General features: G+C 45.4%; 1 non-coding gene across 1 annotated transcript; it reads right to left on the bottom strand.

Annotated features, from left to right (window-relative positions):
- Positions 1 to 8,967: 8,967 nt before the first annotated feature.
- Positions 8,968 to 9,083, bottom strand: LOC144774606 (U5 spliceosomal RNA). Its single transcript, XR_013600382.1, has one exon. It is a non-coding gene; the product is annotated as a U5 spliceosomal RNA (small nuclear RNA).
- Between the last annotated feature and the right edge of the window lie 1,265 nt (positions 9,084 to 10,348).

Here is a 10,348-nt window from a genome sequence, read left to right as displayed (position 1 = left end):
ATTGGCCAAAGTCATGCACAACTCCATAACAGTACTGACAGTCAGTATACACTGTTATGCGTAAGTCCTTCCCAATTTTGCAAGCTTTTATCATAGCTATCAATTCGGCTACTTGTGCAGACTTGATGTTATATAGGTAACCTGCTTCTTCAATTTTTGTAAAAGAGACTACTGCATAAGCAGCACTCAAGCCTCCTAGTTCATGTCTTAGACAGGAACCATCCACAAATAGTTCTTTATCATGTTCAGGCAATGGCGTTTCTTTTATGTCTGGGCGTGGTTTAGTACTGAACTCTGTCAGGTCAATACAATCATGTTCATCATCATCCCCACCTTCTATTTCCAAGGGGTCGGGGAGTAAGGTGGCAGGGTTCAGAATACCGCACCTAACAATGCTTACATTTGCTGCACCCACAAGAATCCTCTCGTATTTAGTCAGCCGACTAGGGGTGAGATACTGTGTTTTAGTTCTGGTCAATAGAATTACCACTCCATGTGAAACATACACGGTCACAGGATGTCCCATGACAATGGACTCACTCTGTTCCAAACTTGCACAGGTAGCAGCTACTGCTTTCAGACAGCCTGGTAACCCAGCAGCTACTGGGTCCAAAGTGGCAGAGAAATAGGCCACAGGCCTTCTGGTCGTGCCATGTTCTTGAGTCAGGACTGACAATGCGCAATTATCGCGAGTGTCACAGAATAGGGCAAACTCTTTGGAATAATCTGGCATTCCCAACGCAGGGGCCGTACACAGACAGTTTTTCAGTCTTGTGAAAGCCATTAGACTTTCATCGTCCCACTCTACAACATCTGGCATTCCTCTCGTGGTCATTTTTATCAAGGGCCTGGCTAAGGCTGCAAATCCCAGAATCCACTGCCTGCAGTACCCTAATACACCCAGGAACATTCTGACATCTTTTTGAGTACGGGGCAACTGCATCTTTTGAATTATTCTCACTCTTTCTGATGTGACTTTTCTGACACCCTTTTCTATCTGGTGTCCTAGATATTTCACTGATTTCGCACAGAACTGTAGTTTGTCAGGGGCCACTTTATGCCCTTTCTCACACAGATGATTTAGGAGGGCAATGGTGTCAATTACACAGTCCCTGTGACTTTTAGACGCCAGTAGAAGGTCGTCTATGTACTGCACTAACACAGAGTTCCCAGGTAAGGTCAAAGTCTCTAGACATTTTTTCAAGATCTGATTAAAGATAGAGGGGCTCTCTGTATACCCTTGAGGGACCCGGTTCCAACAATACACGTGACCTTCGAAGGCAAATGAGAAAAGAAATTTGCTGTCGGGGTGCAGGGGTATCGAAAAGAATGCATGACATAAATCAATCACAGTGAACCATTCAGCATCCCAAGGAATCTGGTACAATATCACTGCAGGGTTTGGGACAATAGGGCAGCAAGGAACTACAATTTTGTTAACCTTTCTCAGGTCCTGCACTACCCTATACTTGCCACTAGGCTTTTTGATGCCCATAATCGGTGAGTTGCATGGGCTGCTCATCACTTCCTGTATGATGTCTCCTTCTAATAATTTTTGTATTTCTAGAGTGACACCTGCTTTCACTTCAGCATTCATTCGGTAGGGCCTAGTGTTAGGATATACTGCATTGTCCTTGATGGCTATCTGTATGGGGTCCACATCTTTCATCAAACCCACATCTTTTCCAGTGAAATCCCACACCTCTGGCTTTACGGCTTCCTGGAGTTCTTGGGGCAAGTCCTGCAGGGTCAATCTTTTAATTTCTGAGTCAGGTCTGAGTAACAATAATTTATAAATGCCATCTTCATCTGGGGTCTGTATCTCAACACCTTTTGGTGTGCAAAAGATGGTACAGTTCATTTTGCACAGCAAATCACGACCCAGTAGATTCACTGGACTGGTGTCACAGACGACAAATCTATGCATCTGTTTAAAATTTCCAATTGAAATCTCCATTGGTTCGGTAACAGGAGTACTAATCAATTGATTAGATACACCCACTACTTGGATATTTTCTCCCGAGAGGGGTAGGTTTGGAACGTCCACTGTTCTTACAGTAGAACGGGTAGCGCCAGTGTCCAACAGAAAGGTGACATCATTTCCGTCAACCTTTCCTTCAATATATGGTCCAGACTGGTCTACCGGCAAGGAAGCGCCAAGTACGCACTCCTCGTCCTCCCCTCTCAGGCCCCGTCAGTCCTGATCATTACAAAGGAAGGTATCATTTAGCAGATACTGCGAAGTTGCTGTATTTCTGTTCTCCCCGCTTTCCCAAACTTCTATCTCTTCATCTTCTGCCTGTCTTCCCCTGTATACCTGCTTGGGTGCTCGAGGCACCTGAACTGTTTTTACCTGGGGTTGAGTCTTTCTTGGTCTTTCTTTCTGCGTCTGTGGAGTTAAATCAGGAGTTTTTTCATTAATATCTACTAATTGGGGACACTCATTCCGCCAGTGTCCAATTTCGCCGCACTGATGGCAGGGAAATTTCTTCATAGCCTCTTCCCTGCTAAATTTGGGCCGGGGCTTTCCTCCACCCCCTCCCCCAGGACTTTTGTTCTCAGCATTCTTAACCATGTTACTCAATTGTTTTTCCTGCTGTTCTGCGAGCTTCACCTGAGCCCACATCACCTTTTCCTTAAGGGCCTTTTTCTTTTCTGCCATCTCGTCCTCGCAGTACTTAGCGTACCGCAGAACCTCATCCATTTTCTTAGTATGCCAACAGATTTTATTATCTTTTATCCACTGACAAATTTCAGGTCTTAAACCATTTACAAACCTGTAAATAAAGTGCGTCATATCCTTCAGGTCGATGTTATCAATACCACTGTATGTTTTAAATACCTGCAATAACCTCTCATAGAAGGAGTGCACTGTCTCGTCCCTTTCCTGTGTTGTTCTATCTATTTTTGTCCAATCAGTTTCCTTTGCGGGCACCTTTTCTTTCAAGTGCTGAATTACCTGCTCATATTTTCGCATGACATCCTTTGATGGCTCCCCTGTTTCTTTATTTCTTGGGTACTCCTCACTCGGCCAGTCTATGTTTATTTTACACTGGGTCCATAAATCTACTGGAACCACAATGTCGAAAAACCCATCCAGGTCTTTCCACAGACATTTCTGTACCTTCACGAACCTTTCCACCTGCCTGTACCAGTCAACTGGTTTCTCTCGTAATTTTGGAAAATCGTTCGTGAAGGACACAATATCCTGCCTAGACCAGGGGACATGCACATATTTCCCTCCTGGCACTTCGCGCATGGGGCATAACTGCTCAGGTTTTTCTACCTCCCTTAAAGCAAATTCAGGAGTCACTTGTCGGGAGCGAACCTCTTCTCTCTTTTTCGCCCACCTGCTTCTCCATCTTTCCACATCTCCCCATTTCTGCAGTACCCCCATTAATTCTTTAATCTGCAACTTCTTCCCTGCCACATTCAGGTGTTCTATATCTTTGTCTGAGAAGTCTGCTCTGTACGGTTTCTGTAAGGGCTTGGATTTTGAGATATCTACCCCCATACTAACTGCTGTTTCGGTCAGTTTTTCGTGGAGCACTCTGGTGTTCCTTGTAAAGCTTTTACATATGAACGACAATTCTTCTTCAGAGTAGGTATTCAATCGATCCAACCCCACATTTCCTGCCATTAATTCTTCTATTTCGACCCTCAGCTTGTAGAGGTCTAAAGGTTTTGTTTGCGGAGTCTGCTTCTCTAATTCACGACTCCAACTCTCAATTTCATCCGGAGTTACCAGAGAGACATTCCTAGTACCTGTTGCTGTCTCTAATTTAATTTCTTTTGTATTAAAAGGGTTATGCCTCTGCTGTATTCCCTTTCCAGTCTGTTTGTTTGGCAATTCCAAGAACGCAACTTCAGACTCGCACTCACTGGACTGATCATCTATGATGATCGGTTCCTGTCTCGGGGTTGCCATGACTGGGGTCATAACTGGAGTAATCGGATTTCCCTGACCATTTCCGTATAACGGGACCACCGGTCCAATAGTTACTGGAATAGTCAATGCCTCAGGACTGGTATTTAACTGGGAAATTTTCTGAATTATTTCTGTCCTTTGTCTAGCTAGAGCCTCTTGCTCCTTTTCCACTAGTACCCTTCTTAAAGTTGTGTCATGCAATATCTGTGGGGTCAATGGAGGAGTAAAACTCGGGGCAGTAGGATGCGTTTCACTGGGTCCTCCCCCATAATTTGGTTTCGGGAATAAAGTTCCAGTATTAAAGGACCTGCGCTCTTCCCCATATGGAGGTTGAACAAAAGGCAGTCCTGAATTTGATGGTTTTTCTTCGCTTTCATACAAGGGTCTGGGAAAAAAGATTTTCGTACGTGAGTTTTTTTCTTCCTGGCTCGCGGGCACTTTGGGATATATATCCCTTGTTTCCGTCGTTTCGGGTTTTTCAGGATAGGGCAATACTTGACCACCCCCTCCCAGTCCCAGGGACCTGTCTTCTTCCTTTAGGAAGCGGCGTCGGGGAACATCTCCTACACTGGAAGGTCGGGTTCCCTCATTGTAAGGTGGCGGACTTCTGGTACAGATGTCATCTATTAGTTCATCATCTGATTCCCCCAGGGCCCCCCAATGTTTACATTTTTCAGTACTTTTCTCACCCGCTCCAATGTTATGACATGCCGGCATCATGGGAAACAGACCCTCAACAATCATGCTCTGCCTCCACTGTTTCATCCTTTTATCCCTGGACTCCTGTTTCTGCCTGGGGTACCACTTGGTCAAACCCTTGTCCATTCGGGGTCTTTCTCTTTCAAAAGCCTCAATCTCCCATTCCTCTAATGCCTCATACTGCGTTAGTCTCGGTCTGGGATGCAATTCGTTCATCCGAGTCCTTAAATTAAATAGGATCCTACCATTGAAGGTACCATCTAACGGAAAAGCCAATACTCCGTCATCTTTCGTGTATTTCACCCAATTCTCCAGCCACACACAGGTATTGTACCCTCGGTCAAACATCATGAATGAGGCAGGAGTATTAGGTGGTGGGACAAGAACACCTTCCCTAGATTTAATCGGTTTGTCCGTTTTAAAATAATTTTTCACCTTACTTATAAGTGACATTTTTCTCTTTGTTCCGTACATAATATCGTATCTATTAGTCTTCCACTGATCCCTTTCAAACCCTAGGTGCCTTGGATCAGGTCGAGTTCCTGTAGTCTGCGAGTGCCACATACAACTTCTGCGGTAAACTTTGTTTACAAACTACCTCCAATCAGAACGCGCTTCAGAAATTCGTGCAACCAATGGGTGTGCGACACTAAATAAGCTCCGCCAATGGGTGCGCGGCCCCTTCGTGAGACAGTTCCCACGCTCCGGCGCTCACCCCTCCTTTACAATTCCAGCTCCGCTACCCGCCCGCTGCTTCTACCAATCCCAGCGCGGCACAGAGTGACGTCAGAGGCGCTTCGCGACTGACTCCCTCCCTTCACAAGGTAACGGAAACTTTCTTTCTTTTAAAGTGCTCAGTGCTTGGTTATTTTACAACAAATACACATTCGCCACAGTGCTCAAGTGTCTAGACAGAGAAAGAATTGTTTTACTGCAAGTAAACTACTTCCATTTACTTTTCACTCGCTGCGGGCAGATCTCTTCCGCCTACCCTTCACTCTAGCATCGGTGAACCTGTTATTCCCCTAAACTCATCCACTTCTTTCCGGGATATATTCCGAGCTTAAGGTTTCTCAGCGGACCCCTCTGCTTTCACGCTAGCTCCGAGGAACCTGCTACTCTTCCGATGTGACCCTTACTAGGTTACGCCACTATGGGAATTTTGCCAATGAACCCCGTTACTGTCATTTATTCACACATGTATTCAGAAAACCCTAGTTAGTGCTTCCCGGTTATCCTAACCTGCACCTAACTTTCCTCGAACCTGTGACCTCAGGACAATGGATTCTATTCACCACTTGCCCTTTCAATTCCCCGGGGAGTTCGGACAACACGAAACGATACGGTTTACAAATGCATGGATTAGTACATATAGCAATATAAGAACAAGAATAAAAACAATGCAAAAATTCATGAGTTTCAGCAGCGTATTCACAAGAGAATGATCAGGTCTCTTAGAACAGCCGCTCTTCTAGCAGCATCAATATAATAGCAGCTTCCGACTCAACTAGTCCAACTAATCCCTGCCTTACTCTCAACTAGTCCCTAACCATCCTCTAGCTACCAGAAAACTGATAGAGCGCGCGAGGCCACCCGACCAATAGTTTTCGCCGTTTCCGGCTTCAGGGCCCATATACTTTTCAAATCACCATATACATCGATCAGGTGACTTCACGAGCTCTACCAAGTTGTGTGTGTGTGTTCCCTGCTAATAATTTTCAGTGCACCCGACTTACCATCCACCGATGCGGGTACCTAATGACCACAATGAATCAGGGAGCTAGCTGTAAAAGAAAGGCAGCAAAATACAAACCCAACCAATAACATTCAAATACTGTTTAAATGACCACGGACAACTGGAAGTTTTAAAATGTTTATCTAAATTCAATATTTTCTTGCATGAGGTACAGTAAAATAAGGCAATCAATAACCAAGATAACGTAAATCATATAGGCATAAAGAAATAATGACAGGGTAATCATTCAAATGTAATATGAAATGCAGATGGAAAATACTATAAAATCTCAGAAATGTTTAAGCATGGACATTTTATGCATGAATAACTATGGGAGGGCCTATAAAGAGTAACACGCTTCACTTAAGGTGAATGGGCCTTTGAACAATCTAGGCAATGAAGTTCTAGACCATATCATAAAATTACAGACTGCAATGCAAAATATAATTTCTAACCAGTGAGAAGACATAGGAACAAAAACCTCACGGAAAAATATGTAATTAACTTTCAATAGTTGCGGAAAGGCATGGAAAATATAACATATGCAATGATGAACTTTATTAAAGCAAAAGTCAGAAATTTAGAAGGTGCAAGATTTAAAGAGTTTTCAGAGCAATATTTACCTAGAAAGGTGTGGAAACCAAACCCTGGCCACGGGTCAGTTAAGGACAGGAAACCCTCAAGGAAGGATACCCCTCAGAGGACAGCAGGTGCAGAATGGACACCCAGGACAGGACAGGATACCCTCGGAATAGGAATCAGGACAGGACCCTCAGGACAGGACAGCAAACCCTCAGGACAGGACCCTCTTCAGGACAGGACCGGAACCCACAGTTCGGAAGCAACGCCTGCGCTCCACCCGCTCTGCAGCTATCGATCAAGACCCCGATTGGGTCAGCAAACTCCCAGCTAAGTGCTTTGCCAGCACTTTTAAGGTTCAGTAGAACCTTAGTCTATGGTCAAATTCGGACAGAGTGCTTCGCAGCGCTCTGTATCTTCAGTCACCTATTGAGTGCGTTGGGTCAGTGACAGGTCAGCTAAACCAGACAAGTCGGACGGTTCACTAGGTGAACCCAGGGTAGATATACAGTTTGGGGTCAGTGTACCACCCCCCAATGTTGCAAAGTGTCAGAATCCCTCAATTTCGATTGGTCCTAAGGTAGGATTTGGGTAACACACCAATCACAATACAAGATTTTAAGCCTTCATTAGCATACTTGGGTACCGCCTAGCAGGTTTGGGTTTCTCATGAGAACTGTGCAGAAATACGAGTGAAAATTAACATTGTAACATATGAGGAGCAACATTCGCCGTTCTCGTAGCGCAGAGGTGGCTTTCCCAGGCGCATCTTGACTGTGGCTGCCAGCTGGCTGAGTTCCACTGTCCAAAGTGGCCACCTTTCAATGCTCCCTGGTCATGCGCAGAAGAGACCGTCAATATGGCTCCCAATCAGTTTGGACCCCCATTCCCCGCGGTACATGAAAAGTAAGCGAAAACAAATTAATACATAATAATGTCATTATGGAAATACATCACAGGATTTGTACTTTTGACTCATCATCAAGAAATAAAACTATTGCATTAAATGTTAGCTACATTGACACAGTCACAAGAGCAGTGGCACGAGCAGTACCACATGATAAGCACAGCTATGAATTACGCATGCGCATAACTTTCCCTCCACTTCTGCAGACGCGTCAGGACACATGAGTGTGGCTGACGCATGCGCAGTAACTAAAATACAAGCGGCGGCCATATTAAAGGACACGGATTAACATACGCTTTGTTACGCAAGCCGCAAAATATGCGAAGCTTTGCTTCATCAATAGGAGATAGCATTTTGGCACGCCCACTTTGCATGTCATTAGTGATAATCTCCTAATAGCTGTCTCTAACTGGTGTTAGCAAAAGCCGCCAATCTCACCGGCCACACGAGCTGCCATGAATCAGAAAAACGCCATTTCAAATTCGCACTTACTCTATTTTGTCTCCTATGAATATTAGCGCGCCTATCTTTACGGACTTTCTGGGGATGAATGCAGGAGAATGTTTAAAGTTAACAGTAATAGAAATAAAGGAATTAATAGTGTAATTTGTTCAGTTAGATGCAAAGCGTTTCTCTTCTGTGCAATGCATTATGGGCAGCCGGATATCCGGTCAGTGTCTGGCACATTGCAGGAAGTGCTTTCCTGGCAGCCTCGCTCAGTGAAAAACAAGCACTGGCGCGGCAAACGTCTAAATCTTACTACAACATTGGAAGAAGTGAAGTAAATTAAACCCACACGGACACATCAGAATACCGACAATAATCCTAAAATTTCGCGTGACGGCCGCTCCTTATCTACTGTCGACCACGCTCCAGACCCGCGTATTGACGTAGGTCTTCCAAAAATTGCAAAATCTCCTCTTCAATCACCACACGAGGTGCCATTTCTTTTTTCATTGTAGATGCGTTTAAATTTCGCAGAGCAGTTCATAGATAATTTAAAGAACATTTTTCGATGCAGTATGACCCGATATATTTATACGCTAAACTTGTCACTCAATGGAAAATCCATATTTTATTTAGAACGAACACTTTCATCTATTTTACACTTCACAGAGCAGCTCTATCAGGGATAGAACTTGCAAGAATTAAATGAGACTCTTAAATGTTCCCCTCCACGGAAATCTTTAGTAAAAGGCGAAAGATTTATTCGGTTAGAAGAGAAATCAGAGTATGACCTGTAACGACTGAAGCAGAGACCGCAGGAAGACAACTCCTTGGACTCTCAGTGTGGGGCACAAAACTAAATGAATACTTGAAACATGTCCAGTGAAAACATTTTGATTGAGCTTTAATGTTATGAAGTGGTAAAATCAATTCAAGAACATAAAAGGGATAACAAGTGACAGGGGATTGTGGGTATGCAAATAAGCCCTACGGGTGCCCATGTGAACCATCGGGAGTGGAACAGAGGTTTACTTTTGTTGCTCTCATTGCGCAAATTGTGCTCTAGGTAATAGAACGCTTTACACGAGCATTACGTTACACTCATATCACATGGACAGCTTTATTAACATGTATTATTTACCCGCGTGGTCTTTAGGTTATTTGCTAGTCACAGCCCGTTGAGCCGCAGCCGGGACTCGAACCGTTGTCGGAGGCGGCAGCTCGGGCTCTTAAAGCGCCCCTCGCGCAGCACGAGCTCCTGCAACAGCGGGTCTCAGAGTCGATCAGTAGACACAGTAGACGGACTCTGAGAGTCGATCAGTCGACACAGTAGACGGACTCTGAGAGCCGATCAGTAGACACAGAAGACGGACTTAGTAGACCTGTATTGTAGTGTAGTATTCTATGTTTTTATCCTTCTTTCTTTCTTAATCAGAGATAAAACTTTCATAATTAGGGTAAAACTCTTAACTGTACCTCTCCAAGGCGAAAGATTTATTCTGTTTGAAGAGAAACCAGTTAATGTATTTTGATGCCTGTAGTGTTGCTGCCAGTGGGGCGTACCACTGCAGCACACGCCCCCTCCCCTGAACTCATGTGTGTTTCCCCCCCTGAGACGTGCTGTGTGTTGGTAGCCCCCTTACGTGAGCGCGGCTGCGCCACCAAGTAAATAAATAGCCCAGGGCTCTGGGCGTGGTCAGGAGTTAACTAACCACCACAGTACGCAAGTGTCTCCGTGTGTATTTACATAGGCCCACACCGGGACACTACATTGGCGACGAGGGGGTCTGCCCCCTGCTCATCGCGTGCCCTGCTGCTCCGTGACCCTGCCAGTCAACCGCACCCGGCCCGCTGCCCGCAGCCCGCCTCCTGACGGCGGTACGCCTCCCTGCCTTCCGAGGCCGCCCCGCAGCCTCGACCAAGTCTCCTGCCCTCGCCTGGCCTCCCCGCCCCCCAGCGGAGACGATTCCTGCGGCGGTGGATCCAGTGCCTGCATCGCCTACCTTCGGCACGTCGTCCTGCCTGCCGGCTGCCGGCGCTGCCGTCCGGCCCA

This window comes from Lissotriton helveticus, chromosome 8 (assembly GCF_964261635.1).
Source record: "Lissotriton helveticus chromosome 8, aLisHel1.1, whole genome shotgun sequence".
In the NCBI taxonomy this organism is placed as follows: domain Eukaryota; kingdom Metazoa; phylum Chordata; class Amphibia; order Caudata; family Salamandridae; genus Lissotriton; species Lissotriton helveticus.
Note: the sequence above shows the minus strand (reverse complement) of the source record. Positions and strands in the feature narration are given on the sequence as shown.